This window comes from Harpegnathos saltator, unplaced genomic scaffold, assembly GCF_003227715.2.
Source record: "Harpegnathos saltator strain DR-91 unplaced genomic scaffold, Hsal_v8.6 scaffold290, whole genome shotgun sequence".
NCBI classification, from domain to species: domain Eukaryota; kingdom Metazoa; phylum Arthropoda; class Insecta; order Hymenoptera; family Formicidae; genus Harpegnathos; species Harpegnathos saltator.
Window position 1 is genome coordinate 375,647 of NW_020230084.1, and position 23,925 is coordinate 399,571.

The 23,925-nt window shown below is 51.8% G+C and overlaps 1 protein-coding gene across 3 annotated transcripts in view; it reads left to right on the top strand.

Annotated features, from left to right (window-relative positions):
* Positions 1–23,925, top strand: part of sano (CABIT domain-containing protein serrano) — a 145,835-nt gene that overhangs the window by 65,949 nt on the left and 55,961 nt on the right. For 2 of the 3 annotated variants that reach the window (XM_025299722.1, XM_025299724.1), the window contains exon 3: positions 1,730–1,760. The exons of the other annotated variant lie outside the window; for it this stretch is intronic. The gene's annotated coding sequence lies outside the window, so the exon portion shown is untranslated. The remainder of the gene's footprint in view (positions 1–1,729; positions 1,761–23,925) is intronic. 3 annotated transcript variants of the gene reach the window in all.

Consider the following 23,925-nt stretch of genomic DNA (forward strand, 5'->3'; position numbering starts at 1 on the left):
CACACACACACAGAGACGGAACATCACTGTCGTCGTGATGTTCTCATGATATTCGACTTATCGACTGGCCTGATCTCGCGCGATTATAAAGCGTTTGCTCCATATAACGCGTAGCGTAATGGGTTAATCAAGCCTCGCTCAGAGGCCTCGCTTCCAAGCGTACGATGTCATTACGCTCATAAATCTTGCAGCTTCCCGAAGCGGCCGAGAGCGGGCGAGCGAGAGAGCGAGAGTGACGGAGGGAGAGAGAGAGAGAGAGAGAGAGAGAGAGAGAGAGATGAAGTGTGCGCGTGAGACGCGAACAATGTTCTCCTCGTCGCGTCGTGCGGGGAATTTTAACGTTACGCGTCGACTAACGCGATGAAATGCCGTGTAAAAGACACGCGCGAACACATCGTGCGCGCGCGAGCCGCCGATGCATCCGCAGACTGATGGAGGCGGCGGTGTGCTTACGCGCTAGGTACGACATTAGATCGCCGTGCTCGCCTTGCAAACTAGCGAATTATACAAATTAGGCATGCAACAGCCGAGGAAGTCGTCCACGTATACGAAGGCGTCACCTCTCCGCGTTTCTCTCTCGTGTTCCGTTCGTCGGTCGTTCTCGAGACGCGACGCGCATCCAGGGACGCCGTTTTTCCTGCCGCTCGTTATTCGCGCGACGTTTTCCACGGGGAAAGAAACGCGTCGCGTCGCGTCGCGTCGCCGTGCCGGCGCGAATGCGAAATGCGGTTGCATGAGACGCATAGACCTGGCGCGACTGCTCGGGGGAGATCTATCCTGTGGCTGCGTGATTACTTATCGGCTCTGGAATTATTCACGACTCTCTCGAATCGCGAGTTTGCGTTCGGAGCGCGTCGGAGCGTTCCGCTCGCGGAACGAACAATTAAACGCCGCCCTTGGATTATTATTCGCGTTCATTAGCGCGGGTCCATTAGCGGGAGTTAGTTGGCCCCGTGTATCGCCGTACTGCACCATAGAGGTGTAATTTTTGCTCGCAGTCTTTGTATTCGAAGCTTCGAAGCTTCGAGATCAGATATTCGACGATCGAAGTTTCGTAGCTGCGAACCTTCGAGGTTTCAGTCTTCGAACTTGGAAATTTCGAGAATTCGAAGGTGTTCGAGAATCGAACCATCGAGCCGGTACTTTTGTTATCCACGGAATGTAGAATATATGAGTGAAATGCAGAGTGCGTGCATGCAGAAACAAAGAGCGCAGGCGCCCCGCATCCTTCGAAGCTTCGGCATAAAAACCTTCCAAGTTGACTTTGAAGCTTCGAAGCATTCGAAGCATTCGAAGCATTCGAAGCATTCGAAGCATTCGAAGCTTCGGAACTTGGAAGCTGCCGAAGACTAACAGCCCTGCTGCAGCATCGCGACGCGACGCGACGCGATGCGATGCCTCGCTTCGCCTCGGCTCGCGCGAGCTGTGGTGCAAACCTGCCGGCGATCAATAAGGAAAAGAAACATCATCGTTATCGCGTCGCGTAACTTTTAACATGTCTCCCGCGCCGAGACGTGTGGCTGTCAGGCACACGATACAAAGTGCGATAGACTTATCGCCGAGTATCGCGAATTCTCCCGTTGCGACTCGCAGCGTTCACGACGACCGCTCGCCTCCCGGTCTGGCGTTTAATGTGTCGCGCGCGCGCCAAGTTAATCGTTCGCGATCGATATTCGCGCGGATACCCGTCAGCCTTGTAACCACACGCGTGTTTTTCTTTCTGTTGCAGCGGCCGAGTCATCGGTGCCCAAAGTCAACAAGTGAGTAGAACGAGTATCGAGCGCGTGAGTACCTCTCGTTCGCGCGTATTATAATTACAAACTCGCGGAGCGTTCGCGCAGTTAACGCTCGTTTCACGTGAGATTTATGCTCCTCTCGCTCGACTACGCGCGCGTATGCATATAAAATCCCGCCGTCGTGCGTGAGGAGGGAGAGAGAGAGGAAGAGAGAGAGAGAGAGAGAGAGGGGGAGAGAGAGAGAGGGGGGGAGAGAGGAAGGGCAAGGTGACTCTTAATTAGATTCTAAATTACGCGGCAAAACGACTAGAGGACGTCTGAATTGAATTGCAACGCGCTCGCCCGGGTGTGTACGTGGCGTAAGAATCGACCGCACCACGTTGAATCGCTTTCGAAAGGCGTGTCCAGGTGGAAAACGCGTATTCTAGAACGATTGATCGATCGCGCCTACTAGAGCGTCGTCGCGCGGCCGACGCGACTTTTCTGCCGCGACGCGTGCCGCGATTGGGAATTTCGACAGTACTCGGGACGGATGAGGGGAGGGGGGGCTTCTCGGCAAATTGAAGCGTATCTGCGCGAGAGATATCGCGGTGGAACTTACGAGTGCGGAGATGCTAATCACGACGTATATAGGGACTACACGTTCCCTCGGTAGTCACACGATCGCGTGTGACGAAGAGGGGGAGACGCGGAGAGTCGCCGGCGAGAAAGAAACAGAGGGGGGAGAGGATGGCCGGGGAGAAAGATGACCGGGCGGAAAAGTTTCAAACGAGATCTTCATCTGCATCACTCTTCACCGAGTGCTTTCCAGTTTGCGCTTATTTTTTCCCCTTCTTTCATTCTGCAATAAATCCAAAAAACCTTTAATGAGGAGTCCGAGACGATTAAAAAGCTCCATCGATTTCCGCGACGCGCGCGCGAGCGAGTGAGCAGCGAGCGCGAGAGAAGAGCGTGGAGCGTCTCGTAGAGACGGAGACGGAGAGAAGTCGCACGCTCGTTATTAAGTTGGCAAAAATCCGCACGGTGGGGATGGAGTTCAAAGACACCGAGAGAGAGAGAGAGAGAGAGGAGAGAGAGGAGAGAGAGAGAGAGAGAGAGAGAGAGAGGAGAGAGAGAGGAGAGAGAGAGAGAGAGAGAGAGAGAGAGAGAGAGAGAGAGAGAGAGAGTACCGGCAGTACCGCAATGCAGAACGGGAGCCGGTTGCGTTCAAAGGGCCTGACATAATTGAGAGATCACGCCAATTAGGCGCGCCTTTAACGGTTTAGCTTCCAGGCGGAAGTCAATACATCCCCGGGCTCTGTATTTGCATTCTGATTATAAGCTAGCACAAAGCTAAAGCGTCGCGGCATCGTCATATCTCGTTACACGTCCCCCGTGATCCCTCTCGTCGGTCATTACTATAAGTTCACCGGCGATAAATGGGAAAACGCGGGGGGGAGGGGGTGGGCGGGGGAGGGAGAGATATGCGGTTAGAGGAAACGGTTGTCTTCGAGCGCGATTCGCGGTCCTCCTGCTCCCCCTCCCCCCTCCCCTGGCTGTTTCCCTCGCATGTTTCCATGGATTTCGCCCTCTTACGCCGCGGCCGCGGACCGGCTCGGTCCGCGCATCTCCATTTTGATTATAAACGAGCGCGATCGCGCGTCCGCGGGATAATGCGTACGCCAGACGCAACACGCCCGCGTCGCTATCGCTTTTCGTCTCGTGGGACGCACTCAGCGCGCGTGACGATCTTATTAATCCCGACGCGATGTGCGCGCCCCGACGAGTGGAAAAGTAAGTCGCGTAATCTGCCGGGCAAAATCGAGCCGTGTGTGTAATCCCGGCCGGAGACGCGCGCGCGCGCGCGCGCGTCTCTTCACACGAGGCACTTTGCACTTGTCGCGAGTAAACATCCTCTCGAAAAGGCGGATGGAGTCGAAAAAGTCGGGAAATTCAAACGAGACGCACTCGTCGAGCAGCGCATTCCAAGAGCGTAAGATAGAACCTTAGGACTCTAGACTCGAGTGGGGCCGCGGGATTACGCGGCGAGGCTTAATCTTACGAACGCGGCCCGCGATAATGGCGCTCGCTTAGGCGTCCGACGTTAAAGTGACAAGTAAAGATCTCTAAATTATGCAGCCACGAAAGGCTGACTCGCGCGCGCGCGCTGAAGAGCAGCACGCGCAGCTGAGAAAGTATACATGCTCGTGCGCAGGTGTCACAGTACTTAACGGCTGTAAATAGCCGTGTGTTCTTCTGCTTCGGCAAGAGGAGCGCGTGTGATGTCTGAAGAAGAGGGAGCCGTGCCCGCCCTTCGCCTCCTCGAAGCGCGCGTTTCGCGATTCCGCGAATATGTATTTCGTGCGTTAACACCGAATCTTGATGCTAAAGAGCGAGCCAACGAGCGCGCGCGCGCGTTCCTCTCCGCGCATAACCGGGTACCGTTATGCGCGACGGGAGCATTCTTCAATATTGACGTGTACGTGTACATGACGAGAGACGGTGTAATCCGACGTGTATATTATATATCGAAAATAAGCGGCCGTTGAACCCGCGTCGTCCTCGCGAGGTAATACCGGTGGCGCGGCATTGCTGAGCGCGAACAGTAATAAAATCAAATCAGACGTGCGTCATTAACTTGTCGCGAGATCGTATCGAGACTCCTCGCGCGCATTCCTGTTTTCCAACGTATTCGCGCGCTCGCGCGCGCGTTTCTTCGGTTTGTGAAATCGCGCGAATGGGGAAGGGATGCGCGCGCGCGCGCGCGTATCCCGCCGAGTCGAAACTGCGATTTCACGTTAACTCTGCAAATTCCGCCGAGCGGTTAAAGCGGCAGTGGAGATTCTCCCGAGATATAACGCTCTGTACCGACTGTTATTATATTGTATTGATACTATAATCAGTGCGTTTCTCTCCGTGTTGCGCCACATTATATATATATGTATATATATATATATATATACGCAAAAATCGCAATCGCGATATCATGAATCACGCTGTCATCAAGCGTGCGCACGTAGCCCGTCTCTCTCGTGTATACTCCCGTATACTTTATTATTCGATCCGCGCTCTCGACACGTCCAACGCCATAACTCAACACACATCGGAGCGTGTGTAAGCAACATTATAAGGCATGACGCGAAGGGGGAGGTTTTAAAAGGAGCGGACGTCGGGGTCGTCGTGAAATAATATTAATTACCCGCGCGACGTTACACGGCGTGCACAGTCAAGGCGAGCTGGTCGCTCTTCCTCGAGAAATTCCGGTCCTCGTCCTCGTGAAGCGGAGACCATCCGTCCGCAGAATCCGCATTTCCATTCCGATTATAAACTGCTAGGAACGTACAATGTTGTACCCTCGCCTATTACTCAGGTACTCTCATATTATTGCTTTTGATGAGCGGCTCTTTCCCCTCTCTCTCTCTCTCTCTCTGCTCCTTTCTCTTTTTTCACTACCCTTCGCTCTCTTTTCTTTCTCTCTCCCTCCCTCTCTCTCTCTCTCTCTCTCTCTCTCTCTTCCTTTCTCTCAGCCGTCTCGTTGTTTCTGACTTCTTCACGGGATTCCTGCGGTTCTACCGCGAACCACGTGGAAAAAGGCAGGATGCGCGCAGGATATTTCGACCTTGTGCGGTTCCCGTATGCGCCATACGTGGCTCATCCTTTTCTTTCCTTCCCTGCCCTGCCGGTGCAGGACGACTGTGATGAGCGCGAGCGCCGCCGAGTCCGCGCCGCGATCCACGCTTGAATTTTCTCGTGGCACGCAAGCGGCGAACGAGCCTCGTTAGACTAACACGCGTGCGGTGAAGGAGGGGAGAAGAAGGATACAACACTGTGAATACTTTCGAGAGAGTCTTTTCCGAATTGATGACTTCATCGCCCGCGAGGGATCGATCATAACGATCGGCCATACGGATATCGTATATGACGTAACGCCAATTTCACGCGATCGAGTACCGCCTGATTTTTTTTTCTCGCGCGCATATACGCGGCAATCATTTGTTATTCTCTCGGGGAAAAACTGTCTTGACGATATCTCTCTCTCTCTCTCTCTCTCTCTCTCTCTCGATAAAGCTCGAGACGCCTCGGTTTGAACGAGCACGTCTAAACGAGCCGGCTCGTTATTAAATCTCGTTTCGTCGAGGAAGAAACAGAAAGGGAGACAGAGTTCAGCTCAGATGGTCGCTCGCAGAGAGCACGTTAATATATTCCGCTTTTCGCGTGCGAGCCGAACTCGAAGCGAAGCGGCCTCGAGCAGCTTCGATAGGAAAATTTCGCGTGTGCTCCCGCGAATGCGCTGCCGCACCCCGGCGTGGAATTATTCCCTTTACAATTACATCGGCGATAACAGGTCAGCTTATATCCCGGCTTACGCCGTATGCAAATCCTCCTTTGATGTACCGCGCAGCGCGAGGCTGAATTCACGTGAGCGCGGCAGCTACGAGCACGTACGTACGCACGTACGCACGCATGTACGTCCGTGTTTGCGCGCATCCGTTGATACGTTTGCGTTTTACATTGTAAGGAACGTGTTTGCCCGTTCCTGATCCCTCGCACGCCGGTGTCTATAGCCGGCTTAGCGGCCCGAGCATCGTGGTTACGTAGTCGCGCGCACGGGCTTTATAATGAGTCGATCTTCGTTTGCACAAACGGCCGGCTGACGCAAGAAGAGGGCCCTCGACCGGTCGCGGCCTTTTACTCTTATTACTATGTTACGAGTCCGGTATTTCTTAATCAAGATAATTATTCTCGTAACGTCAAGGTGTCATGTTAAGAAGCCCCGTTGTCTCTCGTTGTTAAAGGATGAGGCGTACGGTGTTCCTTCCCTCGGAATGGGTACTGTCAGGTGTGCTTATTCGAGCGAAATTTTACTCCAGGTTCTGGTCTCGTTCGTTCGTCCATCCGTCCGTCCGTTCGTTCGTTCGTTTGTTCGTTCGTTCGTTCGTTCGTTCGTTCGTTCATTCGTTCGTTCGTTCGTTCGTTCGTTCGTTCGTTCGTTCGTTCGTTCGTTCGTTCGTTTGTTCATTCGTTGCTTCATTCGTTGCTTCATTCGTTCGCTCATTCGCTCGTTCCCTTAGCCGCCTCGGCGTTGCAACGTTGGGTCCTTAAGACCGCGTCGAGGCGAAAACGAGCAGCAAAGGGAACTTTGAACGGACGAGGTTGCTGCACTCGTGGAAAAAAGTCGCCAAAGGTGAATCGATCTCCTCTCTCTCTCTCTGTCTCTGTCTCTGTCTCTCTCTCTCTCTCTCTCTCTCTCTCTCTCTCTCTCTCTCTCTCACTCTCTTTCTTTCCTGCATCCGCGCGGACGAATGTTAGCTCGCGAGCGGTCGTCCGCACCGTCCGTATTGATGATTCGAGGAATTTTTCTTGACAGAAGTGCTTCGCTCGTCGAGATCAACAAAAGCCCGCGAATTTGCATAAATCGCGGAGAGCAAACGTGCGCGGTAGGTCCGACGCGTCTAGATGTTATTTTAAAAGGAGGCTCGGGACCCTTCCCTCCGAGTGGGATCGATAATTGGATCTCTCAATTAGCCACGCTCGAGAACACTTTCGTAGAAGCTCTCGTGACAATCTGTCTGGTTCCTAGTCCCGCGCACGAGTGTTTGCGCTTCTCTCGGGATGACGTTTATTGATTCGCGATTAAATATTCTCATGCATTTTGTGTTCTCATCTCCTTCTCATTTGACGTTTATTAATCGCGAGCGGCAGGATAATTTATAGACTTTCGTCTTTGACGCGTCTGCAAAAAGACCGCGATGGAATGCAACAGAAGTGTATTCCGAGTGTATCTCGGAGTGAGTTATGTCGTACGAGTAGCGCATTAAACGAAAAATTCCATTCCGTTCTATTCCATTTTATTCCTATTTTCGCGACGTCTATCGCTCCAACGTGGATAATATATTATTATAAATGATACACGTGATGAGACTGCGTCCCAAAGAAACAGGCCGTCCGTCTTTGTACTACGCGAATGAAAGATAATACCAACCAAAGCAGGATATGGGTGGAACGGGAAAAAGGGAGAAAAGAAAGTAAGAGATTCACAGGGCTCGCATGAGAGACGCATTATGTGCTCCTCGTCCTACCAGCGGACGAGTATTTCGTTAGATTTAGGGCCAACGCCCAGGACCCTCTTCTTTTTCTCCTCTCGTCTTCTCTTCTCTTCTTTTCTCTTCTCTTCTCTTCTCTTCTCTTCTCTTCTCTTCTCTTCTCTCCTCTTCTCTTCTCTTCTCTTCTCTTCTCCTCTCTTCTCTTCTCTTCTCTTTTCTTCGCTTCGCTTCTCTTCGCTTCTCTTCTCTCCTCTCTCCTCTTGTCGCTCTTTTTTTCATACATGGACACGGGATGGTCCTGTTGAGGCCCAACGAGTAGCTCTGGTGGTTTAGCGCTTGGACGGCGCTTGGACCTTGCATAGGCGCGGTCAAAAAATTCGAGTACCTCGAAATTGCTGTTGAATATTACGCTACCGCCCATACATCTTGCACTCTTACGAGAAGTAAGAAAAAAAAGTTGACGAGGGAAACTAGCCGTTCTCTTTTGCATAGAGACGCAACGTTACATCAATCTCTTATTTTTCGTCTTGGAAGGAAATAGAGAGAAGGAGAAAGAGAGAGAGAGAGAGAGAGAGAGAGAGAGAGAGAGAGAGAGAGAGAGAGAGAGGAAGGAAAAAGAAGAAGGAAAAAAGGATCGAAACGAATAGAAGCTGCAGCGCCTATTACTAGTTTTGCATTTTCGCGTTGCATTAGCCGATCTGCATCGTGGATCCCATCAAGAGATCGGCCCCGGGAGTACCGTCTTTCTTGGCCTCTCGACACGATCCCTGACCCTTTCGCAATAACCAGGATGCATCGCACGCAACGGCAGTGCCTCGAAACGATCCGCGACTGCAGGCACGGCGTTACTCGTACTTGTACTTATACTTGTACCCACGCCGATATACCAGTACTGGCCACTCTATCATTGCTACTTCGTTGCTGCACTTTACTTCGCGGCTTCGTGCTACCACGTACTCGGACTCGCCGGGCAACGTTCGTGCGGAAAGAAAGAGAGAGAGAGAGAGAGAGAGAGAGAGAGAGATGACGCGAAGGTGCTTCGAGATAATTCGTTTTCTGCAAGGGTCGAGATTAATCCATACGCAAAAAGTGCGATAGTTCGGTAGAAAGTGTCATTCGCGAGTCGCGTCGCGACTGCGTAAATTATCGCTTAAGCGTAAAAAAATGTTGCGAGCCGGGCAAAAAGAGAGAAATGTTTCTCCGCGAGGGAAACTCTTTTCCGTGTATGAGCATTCTTTCTCCCGCGCGCGCACGCGCGCACTGCCTAGTCGATAGAGAAATATTCAATTCGATGTCGGATCACGAGGTGCACGTACGCGGTACGTGTCAAGCTACTTGTGCCACAAGGCGCTTGCTTGCACGCGCGCGCATTTATTTGTACTCGTATTCCCACATGTATAACTCGTTACCCGCCGCTATATTGAATTTCAACCTCCCTCGGAATCAGCGGCATTACACATTCTAGAGTCCATTCCAAGGCTAACCTCTCGTGGGCAGAAAATTCAAGATTGCTCTTCTTTTCTATTAAACGCGTTTCCCTACGAGGGATTCCACTTTCGAATGTACCATACCCGTGCGCACGGAGAATCGTCGCGTTCCTTTTATTATTCATGTGGCGTGCGTTCAGGATGATAACTTCTCGTGCATCCCTCCGGCTTCGGGCTCGTGTGTGTATCGGCTTCATCGATGATTGCTCGAGGGATTGCTTAATGCACCTCTACGAGGCAGGAAAAGAAATCCCACGAGCGCGATGAACGCGTATTAGTGGAGATTTCAGGTCCCTCTTGCGCCGCGAGAGAGCCGCCAGAATTTCGCGTCTACCTCCCACTTCTCCTCCTCCTCCTCCTCCTCCTCCTCCTGATCCTGGTCGGACTAAATAATTGTTCGTCGCCTGGCTTCTCGATAGCTTCTGCGCCGATGGGAACGCGGAATTAATCGTGCGCGCGAATTGACGGTCATTCGCGTTTGAAGACAAAAGACTAACGACTAAAACGAGCACACACAGCGGTTTCTTCTCGCGGCGCGCGAGAATCTTCGGCGCTCGGCGGCAGGACTTCTGAACGGGCCGCGAACGCGCCGTCGCTAATGAAGCGTCGAGTCGGGTTACGTAAAAAGCTGTGTGACTTCGGCTAAGTTCAATAGCAATAATCGGCGAGCGGGATCCACAGCAGGCGCGTATTCACGACCGACCAATTCGCGCAACTCGCGCGCTCGACGAGCCTCGCGGTACGGCCATTTCCGACCACCCTACGCCAATGGCAGGCGTGAAGGGAAGGCACGAAGCACGAAAAAGAGTTTGCCATCGGGCGAACACTTTCCAGCGCGCCGCTCCGGAGTTCCACGACCGCGTTTCGGGACAACAGCACGTCGGTACCCAACCGTGGGGCCTCCCCGTCCTTGGTCCGTGTCAGTGGCATAGACCATACAGGGCCCGTTCAAGGTCGAACCGAGCAGCGACGAAGGCACACGAGGGGCCCCGAGTCCGGTCGACGGTACCTCCTCGTCGGGGCCCAATGACTGGCGGGGGCAGGATGGCGAGGTCGACGCGGGGGACGGGGGGAAGAAGGAGGAGGAGGATGTCGAGGAGGGGAAGGGGAGATGATGCCCGACCGAGGCGATCGAGGAGGGTCTTCGCCAAGTGTCATCCTATACCCGTAGGCCTGCCACGTCGTTTCTCCGCGTCTTAACGCACATTAATACGCGTTATGTGTACACTGGGACGACACCCGCCTTCGTCGCGGTTTTCGTTGTCCGCTCTTCTGGCTCTTCTTCGTTTCCTCGTCCGCCCGTCTCCCTCGGCGCCGCTCGTTCCCCTTTTCTCGGTCTTTCTCTCTTTCTCCGTTCTCTCTCTCTCTCTCTCTCTCTCTCTCTCTCCCCCTCTCTCTCTCTGCTTCTCCCTCTCCTCCCTCGCGTTTCGCGTTGCTCTGTTTTTCCTCCGAAACATTTCTTCGCTCGTCCCACCGCGCTCTCCCCCCCCTCCCCCGCACCCCCTGTGGCCCCTTTTTCTTCTCTACCAATATTTCCAGCGAACGGGGGCTCCACACTCGTCCCGAAAGGCCCGCGTGCGCGGCCGTGTCATGTTGATCTTTTAAAACCCTTCCAGGGGAATTAGATGGCGACTTGTTTCACTGATGATGATCGGTGAGGATACAGATACGTGTAGCCCATTCTGCGGATAGCGCTATTAATCGTAATGTTAAGTCGGAGGTCCGTCGCATTTAAGCGCCGACGGTATCTTATTATCTCTAATCGATCATAATGAATTATGAATTAAAACGATTAAAGTTCCCCTCCGTTCTTCTATTTACATGCGATATTTCATCTTGTGAAGTGTAATGCGAAATTATTCGGAATTTACGATCGATCTTGGTGTAATCTTTGAAAATTTAATTAATTGATCTCTCTCTCTCTCTCTCTCTCTCTCTCTCTCTCTCTCTCCCCCACTCTCCCACTCTCTTTTCGTATCGATCGCGCATCTGTTTCACAAATTTCTTCAAGTATCTCTCGCTTCCTGCATTTTAATTGCTTCGTGCGTTACGAGTTAATAACATAAAAAATCGTGTTTTTTTCTGCCGAGCAATTCATCGGTGGAATTTATGCCTAGCCGGTGATCGAAGTGATATACAGATATTTTTCCTTTTGAGCTAATCGATGTTCTTAAGAAGCAGCCGAGAGGCCGGCCGTTTGAAATGCAAATTCACATGGACCAGTTTCACGGGCCTCGGTCACGTATCAATGTCTAAAAAAGATACAGTTACGTCCGTAGATGCAGCCTCTCCGTCTCGTCATTGTTGATTTTTTCGGCGTAGACCTTTCAAATTATGCATGAACGCTGAACGTGAAATGAGTTTTCTCGCGGCGCAAAGAAGAAGAAGCAAACAAACTTGGCTGTAAATTAGAAGCATTTGACGTCTCCCGAATTTGACGTCCTCCCGCGGCCAGAGATTTCACGGTGAGCGGTCTCGTGAGAGAGGAGACGTTAAAACTACGAGTATACGAGAGATTCGTCGATAATAACGTGGAATTCCGGATAGCGGTAACCAACAAAGCTGTTTGCTGATTTTGAATAACTTCGCACACACACACACACACACACACACACACGCACATACAGACAGTCGGGTCGCAAGATTTATGAGGAAACTACCCGCGATGTAATTGCCGGCGTATTATTCACTCGGGACCCCGCACGTTAGTGCGGGGCAGACGATGTCGCGGAAAGTAGTTCATGTGAAAAAGCCTCGTCCTAATGCCGTCTTCTCCGTTACCAAACGGAGGTAGCGCGTGAGCTGCATCACCGGACAGAGAGTCCGATTGGCAGCGGGCCGCTGACGATGAGTGACGCTGTCACGTTTTGCTCGTTCCGCATAACGGGGCCCGGCCGGCTAAACGAGCGTGTTCTGTGACCCAGCGCGCGCGAGAGAGAGAGAGAGAGAGAGAGAGAGAGAGAGAGAGAGGGAGGGAGAGGGAGAGAGAGAGAGAGAGAGAGAGAGAGAGAGGTCGGTGATTATTAATTGTAAATCGACCGCGAGTGCAAATTCGGCCGGGACTTGCAGTCACGCGATCCCACACCGTGCATAACGTAAACCGATCCGCGGTCGCGGTCGCGCGACTTGCCTTTTTGTGGGCTATCGAAGAATTTGATCCTCCGTGCACCATGTTACGATAATTGCGAGATGAAATGTACTTTATTTCATTGTACATTTTATTCTATTCCTATATTTTATTCCCATGTGCTCTCTGTATATTGAGGAGTATTTTTCTACTTCCATCGAAAGAGGAGGTAAATCTTTTTTTGATCCTTACGAGAACGTCCAATGGAGAGAGGAAGTCATGAAATGTCAATTCTTATCAATAGTTAAAAACTTGAGTGAGAGAGAGAGAGAGAGAGAGAGAGAGAGAGAGAGAGAGAGAGAGAGAGAGAGAGAGAGAGAGAGAGAGAGAGGCGGGAGGAGGAGAGGAAAGCCCAAAAACCAAAATTGGATCCGACAGATTCTGATGATTGTTATATCGAGGATTAAATGTCCCACGTCACTCGATGCTTTTAGCGGTTTTAGCGACTGGTATTTCCGCGCTGTGAGTGACGCTGGAGTTACGTCAATACGTTTCCATTTCAGGAATTTGATACATTCTAAATAGGCGAATAAATAATGCGCGTATCTATAGCGGCGTGACACCGCGATACCGGCGTAACATTTTAACGTCTCATCGCGGTCATCGGAAACGGCGGGCGCCTTGTCCTCGTAAGGAAAGGAACAGATACTCCGCACGCGGCCCCCCCATTATCCCGACCGTTCGAATTCCTACGTAAATTAATGAATGTCACGTCGTAATAGCCTACCCGGTTTTCATGGCCGGGTAAGTGGCCACTGCTCCGTATCACGCTTCGCTCGCGGAAAGAGAGAAAGGGAAAAAGAGGGAGAGAGAAAGAGAGAAGTCCCTAACAATCAATCCTTCATCGCGTTTCCCGTCTGTTCTCCTTAATTACGGGCGGAAACTCCAGCGTCGAGCAAAAAACAAGCGCGACACATACGTTACATATTTATTATTTTCTCACCACGAGATGGAGAAGTGAAAGGGGGAGGAGAGAGTAACGAGAGAGGAGAAAAGGGGTAAGAGAGACGAGTCAACAATGAAACAGACCCACGATGAATTGATATCCGGTTGAAGACGACACATTCCGACACGAGGCGAGAAAATGACGCGTGCAGAGGAGAAGAAGAATGTTCTCCGGCGGTTCAGAGGCTGACGCTTTCGCGCCGTAAAAATTTTACGGCGGCCGGCACCGCGCGTTGTCTTCACTTGAGCGCGCGGCGCTCGCCAGTCGCTCCGCGTGGCATTAATATTAATATCAGCGAATTAGCGAATTAATAAGTCCGCTGCTCATCTGCTGCCGTGTGAGAACGTGACCCCCAACACGATCGCGATATATATGTCGTGTGCTTACGGTTTAGCGCGTGCGCGCGCGAAGCTGCCCCCTAATGTATCGTCTGCGTGCACAGATATGCGTACACATATTCAGCGCCTCGCGTATACGTGCATCATGTATCAAGAGAAGGAGCGAGAAAGAAAGAGAGGAAGGAAGAGGGAAAGGAAGGGGAGAAAGAAAGAAAGAGGGAAAAAGGAAGGAAGGAAGGAAGGAGGAAGAGTGAAGGAGAGAAGAAGGCCGCTTGGCGTCTGAAATGATTGCGGAATTCTCCAGAGCCGAATGCGGCGGCGGTGGCGGCGGCAGAGAGAAGGCGCGCAAGAAAGAAGCCCCTTCAGGGATCGACGTACTCTCGGATAAGTAACTACCTTGTGCCAGGAAAAGGTGAAAGGGGACGGGAAGAAAAGAGTCGGCGAGATACGAGGATTGCTACCGAGTTTAGACACCGTATTGCTGTTAAGCCGCGTTGTAGCCGCGCGCCGCGGTGTAACCGCGACCAATCGATATGCGTTAGTCGGCGTTTTGTGCCGTCGAAAAATTCAAGAGGGGGGCGATCCTATATCTTGCGAGGCGTTCTCCCGTCGCGGGCGTCGGCGACCGCGCGAGAGCGCACACGACAGCGCCGACGACGCCGAAAAAGCTTATATTCTCGCGATATCAAAATCGCGCCACCGCCGTTCGTCGGATTCTTCTCCTGCCGCTTCGTTGCCGCGCGACGACGAAACTCTGCCTCGCTCTCGCGTCATTCAGTCGCGATTTAACCGCGGAATTCAATCTCATGCCTCGGAAAAGATGCAACGATTATTAATCCAGGTGAAGAATGAGCGGGACAGTGGAATCATTCGGAAATAATAAAATTCACAAGTATGATTTTTCTCGCGATTTTCGTACGATTCGCCGACGAACGTCGAGGTCGATACCCGGGCCCTTCCTCCTGGTGCGTGTTCGAGATATTCGCGGATCGCGGCGACGGACAATCAGTTGGCGCGGCGGTACGATGACGAGGGAAGCATTGGCGGTAGCAGTTAGGAGGAATCATCGTCAGGTTTATGGAATCGCCATAGAATTGTGGGGGGAGGGGGGACTCCATTACCGTTACAGCAGCGACGTATCTTCCAGGGAATGATACTTTCCTCCGCGCCCCGGCCATGTACGATCCTCCTTTCGATCATTTGCCAGTGGCCGGTAATGATCGTCGTGAATTCAAATTATTCTCACGCGACCGTTAAGTCCCCTCATCTCAATAACGCGCGTTGCTCGTTTTTACGCGGCGTTTACCGAACGTTTCATTAAGATGCAAAACGCGCAAACGCGGAGAATGCCGTCCCACGAATTTCACGTAGCTCAGCTTATCGCGTCTTCTTCTTCATAAGCGCCCGCCGAATGCTAATTTCGATAAAGCAACGAACGAGCCGCTTCGCGTCAGCGTGGCAAACACGGAGATCCTCTCGCCTCGGGACCGCTTCCGGAAAAACGTATCCTCCTCCTTCCTATTATTCCTCTCCTTCGACACTCGAGGGAACGATAAACATTTTTCGTATTTAATACTATTTAATTGACACATCCGTGCCATGGGGCCGCTTCGCAAGCGGGGAGAGAACTGCAGGTGTCCACAGGATTATGACGTGACTCGGCGCTAAATCACTAATTAGATGATTGCTCTCAACGGTAAAGTAGCGCGGAACAATTTAGAGACTTTTTCCCAGGGCAAAAATTCCGAAATCAACACGCAACGACCTTGCGCTCGCATTCGCGCGACCAGACGAGACCGCTCGTTCCGTTCTCCGGACGGTAATGCCGCGTTACATTAGGTGATGCCCGCGCGGGCACGTATAACTTTATTATTCGACGAGGCCGTAGCTCTCCGTGTCTCTCGCGCGGAAGTGTGAATAGCCACGCGAGGCGCCGCGCGGTCGCGCGACTGATTCAGAACAAATCAAACGCGTGCGTCGCGCGTACGTACGTTCGCCTCATAAACGCGCGCCCGTGTGTGTGTGTGTGTAAAGGAGAGATGGCAAAAGCGTGCATGCGCATAGACGCGGCCCACATATTTACGGGGCTCATGTGGGTAAGAAGGGACTCTGCGCGTCTCATTAGTGCCCCGTTATTTTCTAAGCATCCTGCTATGCTGATTATCGCGCTTACTTCTCGATGGTAATGCTCTTTTCCTGCCGGCCGCGACGGCGGCGGCTCGCTCGCCGTCGCATCGCGTCGTAACTATGCGCGTAGGAAAGCTGTCGCCGAATTAGCCGGTCGATGCGCCACGGCTAATGGCTTGCTTAACCCAACAAGAAGGCGCGGGAGAAGATTTGTCTGACTGCATGCGCCGCGGCGAATGTGTCTCCTTAATTATTTGTTTCACTTCGAGTGTTAATAATAATACGGGAGTCAAACTCGCTTGCCGCGGAAGCAATTAGGTAGGGATCGAACGACACGTTGTTCGAATTTCTATTTGGGAAATATACGACTATTATTCGTCGATTCATCAGTCCCTCCCCCCTCCCCCCTCTCCCCCCGTTATTGTTGTCGTTGTCATTATATCGAAATTTCTCTCTCATCCACTATAGGCGCGCGCCGACACGTGATCACGTTCTTTCTACTCCGCGACTTTCTAATTACATCGCGATGTTATTAATTAATACACCTCTCGCGCTCGTTCGATTCCATAATTCATCTCCGCTAGTCTCGCGAGCGCGCGTGTGAGACGACGGAGATGAGTCGCGCGGCGTCGCTCGCGAGATTCGCTTCGAACGCGCGCTGATTCCCGCAGACATGTCTGGCGTTTGCAATTAACACGAATCTCCGAAAGATTTCACATCCACTCTCCCACTCTCTCTCTCTCTCTCTCCTCGCATCACCTCGCCCCCCGACTCTGTCGCGTGCCAAACACGTCGTCTTTGTTACCCGAATTAATTCAATCGTCAATCCCGACGCGCTTCACCGTTGTGCGTTATTCGGCCGCTCGCGCGCACTCACGCGCGCCGGTGCGGCGTCGATACGCCGTACCGTTTCGCGATTCCGTAATTCGCTTCCTACCGGCGTTAGAAAAACGCTGTTAGAGGTCTGCAATTAAAATCCCTGAGCAGTTAAGCAGGGGACAGGTGGGGGTCGATGCACCTTTGCCCGGAACCATACGTCGGCGTATCCTTCTCGCACGTACGCGCATTGCACACCGTATTCGTATTCTCTCTCTCTCTCTCTCTCTCTCTCTCTCTCTCCCCCCCTCTCGCGTGGTACGCGCGCAGCTGTGCCATTGTGCGCGAACGCGCGTGCGTGTGTGCGTGCGTGCTCACGCACTCGCGGGGCCCCGTCGATGCGCCGCGCGCGGGCATGAGTAATGCAGGTGGCTTTTTTCCCTTTTGGCGAATCGATCATTCCCCGGCCGGGGCTGCTTAGCGGCTTGGAAAAGTCGCGGCACGCCTAGGAGTTGGGGGTCTCTGCCCCGCGATTCCCCGGGGCAACAATGCACCAACCGAGATTAATGCATCCGCGCGAACCTGGTCGCTGAAATATTGAAAATTACACCGGGAACATATTAATCCTCTTCCGCCGTGGAATTTTCTTTCCTCCGCCGCGCCGCGGCCTTCCTCGCATTTTTTTACGCTGGCGGGAACAAGGGCGCAGGCTGCTGCGGCGGCGCCTTCCTATTCGCATTGCCGGCGCGATCAAAGTCCCACGGATACGGAACACGCGCGGTGATGTTCGCGACACGTCTCGAGTCGTCAGAATGAAGAAAGAAAACCGGTGCGCGCGTCTTCGCGCGGCGCTTTATGGATTTCGGTGCGTCGTTAAACGTCAAACGACCGGGCGTGTCTCGAAAGAGCGAAATCTTTCGGGAAGTAATCGAGTTTGTTCTCCAGAGGGTAGCGTTGATAATCTCCCAAAGGTACATTTTTCACGCTCACACACGCACATGCGCGCGCGCGCGCGCGCGCACACTCGCGTCTCACGTGAGACTCGTGTATTTCCACCTTCAGATTAGCGGTCGGCTTGCGGTGCTTCTAAGTACCGGATACGCGAATACAGCGATATCCGGTGGATCCTGCGAATAGTTAGTTATAATGATGGATCACGCGCGTGTACGCGCGGCCGCGGCCAACAAAGAATCGAGCGCGATGCCGATAAACCGGCACGTCTCGCGCGTACGCGTTAACGCCCGGGAGAATTAACGGTGTTTGTTAATTCGCAATACACAGCGCGCGCGGTGCCTCCCGACGGCTCTTTTCTCAGGCGCGAGGCAAAAAGTTCCTCGCCTCGCTTTCGTACGTCTGTAACGCGTGTGTATGACGGATAACAAAGAATGCGGCGGCGAAGATGCGGCGCGGAGCGCGAGGCTTCGGCGGGCGGGCGGCTGAGGGGGGGGAGGGAGGAGGTAGAGGAGAGTGAAAGAAACGGGGAAAAAAAAGGCGCGGTTTATTGTTCGAGGGCGTCGACGCTCCTCCGCCTGAACGTTACACATAAACCGTACACTTACGAGTCATGTAAGAATGCGCAAAACATCGCGAGTACCGTAACGAATGCACCACCGTTAAAGGGAAGAGGTAGGTCCTAGGTGCGCCTAGACAGGGGGAGAGAGAGAGAGAGAGAGAGAGGAAAAGAGAGGGGAAGAGAAAAATCATACTGACAGCAGATACATTCTTAACAGTACAGTGCGGTGCGGGAAAGGTCGCGACGCTCGTAGTTGCGAGCGAAGTTACGCGAAAATAAGACTTTCATCAGGCTCAGCGAGCCCTAAATCGCTTTGCGCGTGCAATTCTTCTTCTCTTAATATCACGAACGAATTCGGCGAATAAATATATAGATGGAAGAGAAGAGAAGGCGGGGAGGAGCGGGGCGGAGAAGGAGAGCGAGCCGAGGTCGCGGAACTCGGCGTTGTCAGGAGGCAGGATGAGCGCTGCTGCGCGCGCTGCCTTTTCGACGAGACGTAAACTCGCGAGGGTGCGAGATTGCTGAATCCGTTAGTCAATCGCGAATGCTGCTCCCGATGATCCGCCGAAGATCGAGCCGTGGTCGAGCTTTGACGGATAATTTTCAGCGGTTTTCACAGCGGGTTCGAGAGCGGCTGCTGCGCCAGTCACGCGGTGTACTCTCGAGTCGAAAACACGAGGCGGCAATCGCGCGCGAGCGAGAGCGGAGGCCGTCGTCCACCTCCGGAGGAAGCGATTATTCATCTTTACGATTATACAGCGCGCAAGAAGCGGCAGCATCCGCGAGAAGGCCCCGAAAGAACCCGCGCGAAGACTTGCCCACGACTCGGCTCGGTCCCGCGATATTTATTTTGCGGAACACGCAAAACCCCTCGAAAGTCCCGTCGGCGATACGTGGGTTGTTTCGCGGCGACTCGTCCCCGTCTCGTACCTAAACTCTCTCTCTCTCTCTCGGACTCCGCTCGCAACCGCTGTCGCTGGGCTTCTCGTCTTTTTGGACCCCCATTGTCCTCGGACATGCATATGCGCATAGTAACGATAAATATCTTCATTGCGAGTGGCGCATGGGTCGAACGCATGCAGCGACCGGATACGGCGCTGTGTCCCTCGCGATTCCGAAAACATGCGACGTATTTATACGGGTCGGATACGCATACGCGCGAGGCCGGCCCTCGACGAAATGATGTATTCACGCGATATAATGCGCGGAGATTGCGCGGCCAGCGATTTACCTCGCCTCTCGTTGGGGCGACGGCTTTCCGTCGGACTTTTCATTATTTACTCGTTAGTCGCATCGCGCGCGCTTGCGCGGCGCAATTTTCGGCGATTTGCGGATTCAGGGATTTTCGTTGATTCATCCTCGTTGGCCGGAGAAGAGCTGATCTCGACGGCGAATCTCGACGGAATACGCCACGAATACGCTAGACTCGGGCGGGCGGATGATTTATTGTTGATTTTTCGAGACGGTAATCAGCGAGTAGGTGCGGAATATCGTCGCGGATAACTCGGCGCGTTTCTTTATTCCTCTTCTGTTTCATCTGGTCTTACGATCTTCCTTTTCCTCGCTGCGATGCGCCGTAGGCTGTACCGGTTTCGCGTTCGGAGCAGATTGAACAAAATCCAGCGGAACCGCCGCATGATCGATGAGAGCGAGCTTGAAATTCCTAGTTTGCTATCGAACGCTCACCGACGATCTTTCATTACCACACTTTCACGTCTTATCCTTTCTTTTTACATCGTGCAGAAAATTATAACTCTCTAATAAAGACTTCTGTGCGCCGCGTATGCCCATCTGGAAACGTATAGGGTGTCTTAGAACTATCGCTCTTGGTTTCGTCCGCAGCAGGTGTTTCCGTGCTTGGAATTTTCCCCAAAGATGATCTCTTTTTTCTCCTTTCTTTTATTCACTTATTTTTATAAGAGTCATCAATTCGCTACGTCCACCGAAAATCGCGCGGGTGTAACGGAGAACGCCTCTCGGGGATTTCTCTCTCTCTCTCTCTCTCTCTCTTTCTCTCTCTCTCTCTCTCTCTCTCTGAATGCGTAAATTCGTTCGGCTCGGCAAAATTCATTTACGTGGCGTTACAAAGCATAGATAAATGAATACTTCGGCCGGCCGAAGTTGCGAGATTCTCGGGAGAGCCGAGAGCGCTCGCACGTTCGCTCGCTCGTTCGCTCTCTCCCTCTCCCGCGCGCGAGCGCGATGATTACGAAAGAAATAAATTACCTATTTATACGGCCGTGTCAGGGGTCCTAATCGGAAGTAGCCGTGGCTCTTTATCCCCTCGGCTACGCGCTACCTGACGGTCTCCTGCGACGGCGTAGCGCGCCACGATGTTGCGCATTGTAGCGCAGTTGCAACAACAACGGGCCGTAACTAAATCTGTTCGTCAGTTCCAACCCGTGGAAGACCTTGGGTCGCTCTCGCTCGGTCTGACACACGTACGTTGCTGAAGTCCCCCCACGTGCAGGCCCGTGGATAATCGATTCGATCGTAAAATACGCTCCTTACGCTCCCTCGCGGGGGGAAAAACGCCACAATCAGAAATGCTGCTGCGAGCGGACACACTAGCGTCGAGGAAGGCAGGCGTTATCGCTAAATTGTGCTGAAAAAGCGAACTCGATATTTCGATCACTGTCGTTCGCGAGCGAGCTGCCATTTCATGAGAACAGAACTGAAAGTAATTACGGTGCGCGCTCGCGCGCTCATCCATTTTCATCATTTTTTCGTCCCGTCGCGTAATGAGAGAGAGTGAGAGAGAGAGAGAGAGAGAGAGCGCCGGACGCGCAAAAATTATACAAATTGTTTTGCACGGACGTATCGTGCCATCACGTGACGCTTTTAATCCCGCGAGGAACGTAATCTCGATTTTATTCTCTCCCCCCGTTGCGGCTTCTCCTCCCCCGGAGGAGGAGCGACACCGCGCGCGCGCGCGCGCGTCTTCACGCGCATTGATTCAATTCTCGGCATCCGATTCTTGACATCTCTCGAGCGAGTGACTCGCGAATAAATTCGGACGTCGACGTCGATTAATCAGCGCGATTAATGAGCGCGCGGTTGCGTCCCCTCTACTTTTCCGCCTGGCCGCCGCCGGATTTAACGGCGATCGGAGCGGTCACGCTTCGCGATGGATTATCGCGCGAGGAGGAGACGAAACTGCACCGGCAACAACGCACAATGGGCCAGAATTCCAGAAAAAGTGTCAAAAAATACATTTTTCGACTGTTTCTGGATTTAAACAAATACATGTCTATTTGATAATATTAATGTCAAACTGATGAAATGTAAAATGATTTTCCTCTTAGACATATATTAAGGTCGCAAGATATTCACAAAGTTGACGTCTTTAACAAATACCATCGATTGTCATATTTAACTGATACAAATCTGATATTTTTAACGAATAAAACAAGCTATAAAATAGACATGAATAATAATCGTTATTATATAAAGAAATCCTATGATATATTTCCTCTTTCTAATAGTATATAATAAATTATAAAAAAATAATTTTATTACCATATAAAACGCATCAAAACTTAGCTCGCTTGCACGAAAATATCAATGCTATCTTTCAGAGCATATCGATTTTTGAAAACGTACTCGTCGTGACTCGTCGATTGGACTTAATCGCCTTAATGTAACTGATGCTTCGTACTTTAATATCCAGAAAAGATCGTCTGCTTTTATCTGCTTTTACGACAGCTAGAACAAAATAATTATTGCAATGTTGGTAGACACGCAATGTCCCGAAAAATCAAAATATTGAAATTTGAAAACTAGAACTATTTATCGACAAGTCATAATATTAAATACGAATACTGAGACAAATTATCGATACATACATACATATATATATATATATATATGTATATAATGAAAACAACAGATTTTTTAAACACTTCGAATACGACTCACACTAACTGGTGTACGTACTGGTGGTACAAGAATTATGACAATCTCTTAAGCCATGTAAAATTCTTACTCTTAAATTGTATTATATTTCTTTGAGAAGATTATTACCGCTCATTATATTCAAAAGCAAACTTGCAAGCATAATAATAATAATTATTATTATTATTAAAATTATAATTCTATAATCATAATAAAATTAACGATATTCAATGATTGAATGATATTAATGACATGTATTTGTTTAAATCCAGAAACAGTCGAAAAATGTATTTTTTGACACTCTTCTGGAATTCTGGCCCACTGTGCAACGGGGGGGCCGTAACTAAATCCGCGTATAGTTCCAGCCCGTCCAGGAGGACCTTGACACTGCACGCTTGACATACGCACGTTGTTGTCCAAGTTGCCCACGTCCAGCGCCGTGAATAATCGATTCGATCGTAAAATATGCTCCTTAGGCTCCCTGCCTCCTTCCACTTTTCATCTTCTCCCTTTCTCTCTTTCTCCATCCACCCGTTCGTCCGTTCGTCCGTTCGCCAACGCTTCCTCGCAGCTGACGATGGAAAAGTCAAGAACATGGCGAGATGCGAAAGGGCCGAGCGCGCGTGAGGCAGGATCGGAAGTCGCGTCCAACCGGGTCCCGCTTCGAGCTTGATCGATCAAGTGCACGCGAGTCCGCGCTATCAACCGTACGAGGAAATACCGTCCTGGACGTGAGTACGATAATGGCTCGCGCGAATATATAAAAAGGAGAAGCGAGCGGAAAAAAGGAGCATCTCTGCTAATGAGACTTCTCATGATCGCGTTAATCCACGAGAGACAGAGAGAGAGAGAGAGAGAGAGAGAGAGAGAGAGAGAGAGAGAGAGAGAGAGAGACAGAGAGAGAGGAAGAGAGAGAGGGAGAGGGAGAGGGAGAGAAGCCGTCGCCGCGGAGAATATCCTTAGTCGCGATAACGACGACTTAACGGGTTAACGGTAAGAAGCGGCGTAGCTACATATTTTATAGGGTTTCGTCTTCTCGCATTCTTCGCTCGATCCGACGTGCTCCGAAAGAAATCCGCCTCCCGTCCAGCCGGACGGCGCAGAGGAGTCTTTCTCCCTCGGGCCGCGTCGTATTTTTCTTGCTCGGGTGGTCGACGACTCTCCTCGCACAATGATCGACTTTGCACGAATTAAAAGCGTGTCTGGCGGGCCCTTTTGCGAGAACACCTAGCTGCCGATGGACAATAGACGGACTGTCTCGCGCTCGGACTCGTCTTCTTTGTCACGTATCAAGGACGCGAGTGCCAGCGGGATCGCGTACATGCATACACACACACACACACACACACACCCCACACCCACACACAGATATATACAGAACACACACGCATTCTTTCTCCCTCCCCTCGCCCCTCCCCCCTCTCTCTCTCTCTCTCTCTTTCTCTCGGAGTGTCGTGGTCGATGATCCTGCCGACCGAACGGCCGAGCGGCGGCATCTTGTTGCATTTCTTGCTTTACTTCCTTATGCGACAAAAACGTCGCGCGCTCAGGCGGACTCACAATCCGCCAATTCGCAGTCGCGGCTGTCATCGACGGATACGGATGAATTGTTTACTTACCCAGATCTCTCTCTCTCTCTCTCTCTCTCTCGGCTGATTTTTCCGGCCATGCGAAGGAACTCGTTCGCTCGCGTTTTTCACGCTCCCGCGAGACCTCGGTCCACGGGGAGGGCTGCTTCTCGACGATTTCGTTGGATTTATTTCGCCGTCACCGTGAACGTGTTAAGCTGTAATGTGCTGCGGCAGCGAGACGTCGCGTCGCGCGGCCTGCCTCTGTCTCTTCTCTGCGTACACGACGAGACGCGGGCGCGACGCTCCGCTTCTGTCACGTCCGTCTCGCGAACGATCGTCCGAGCATC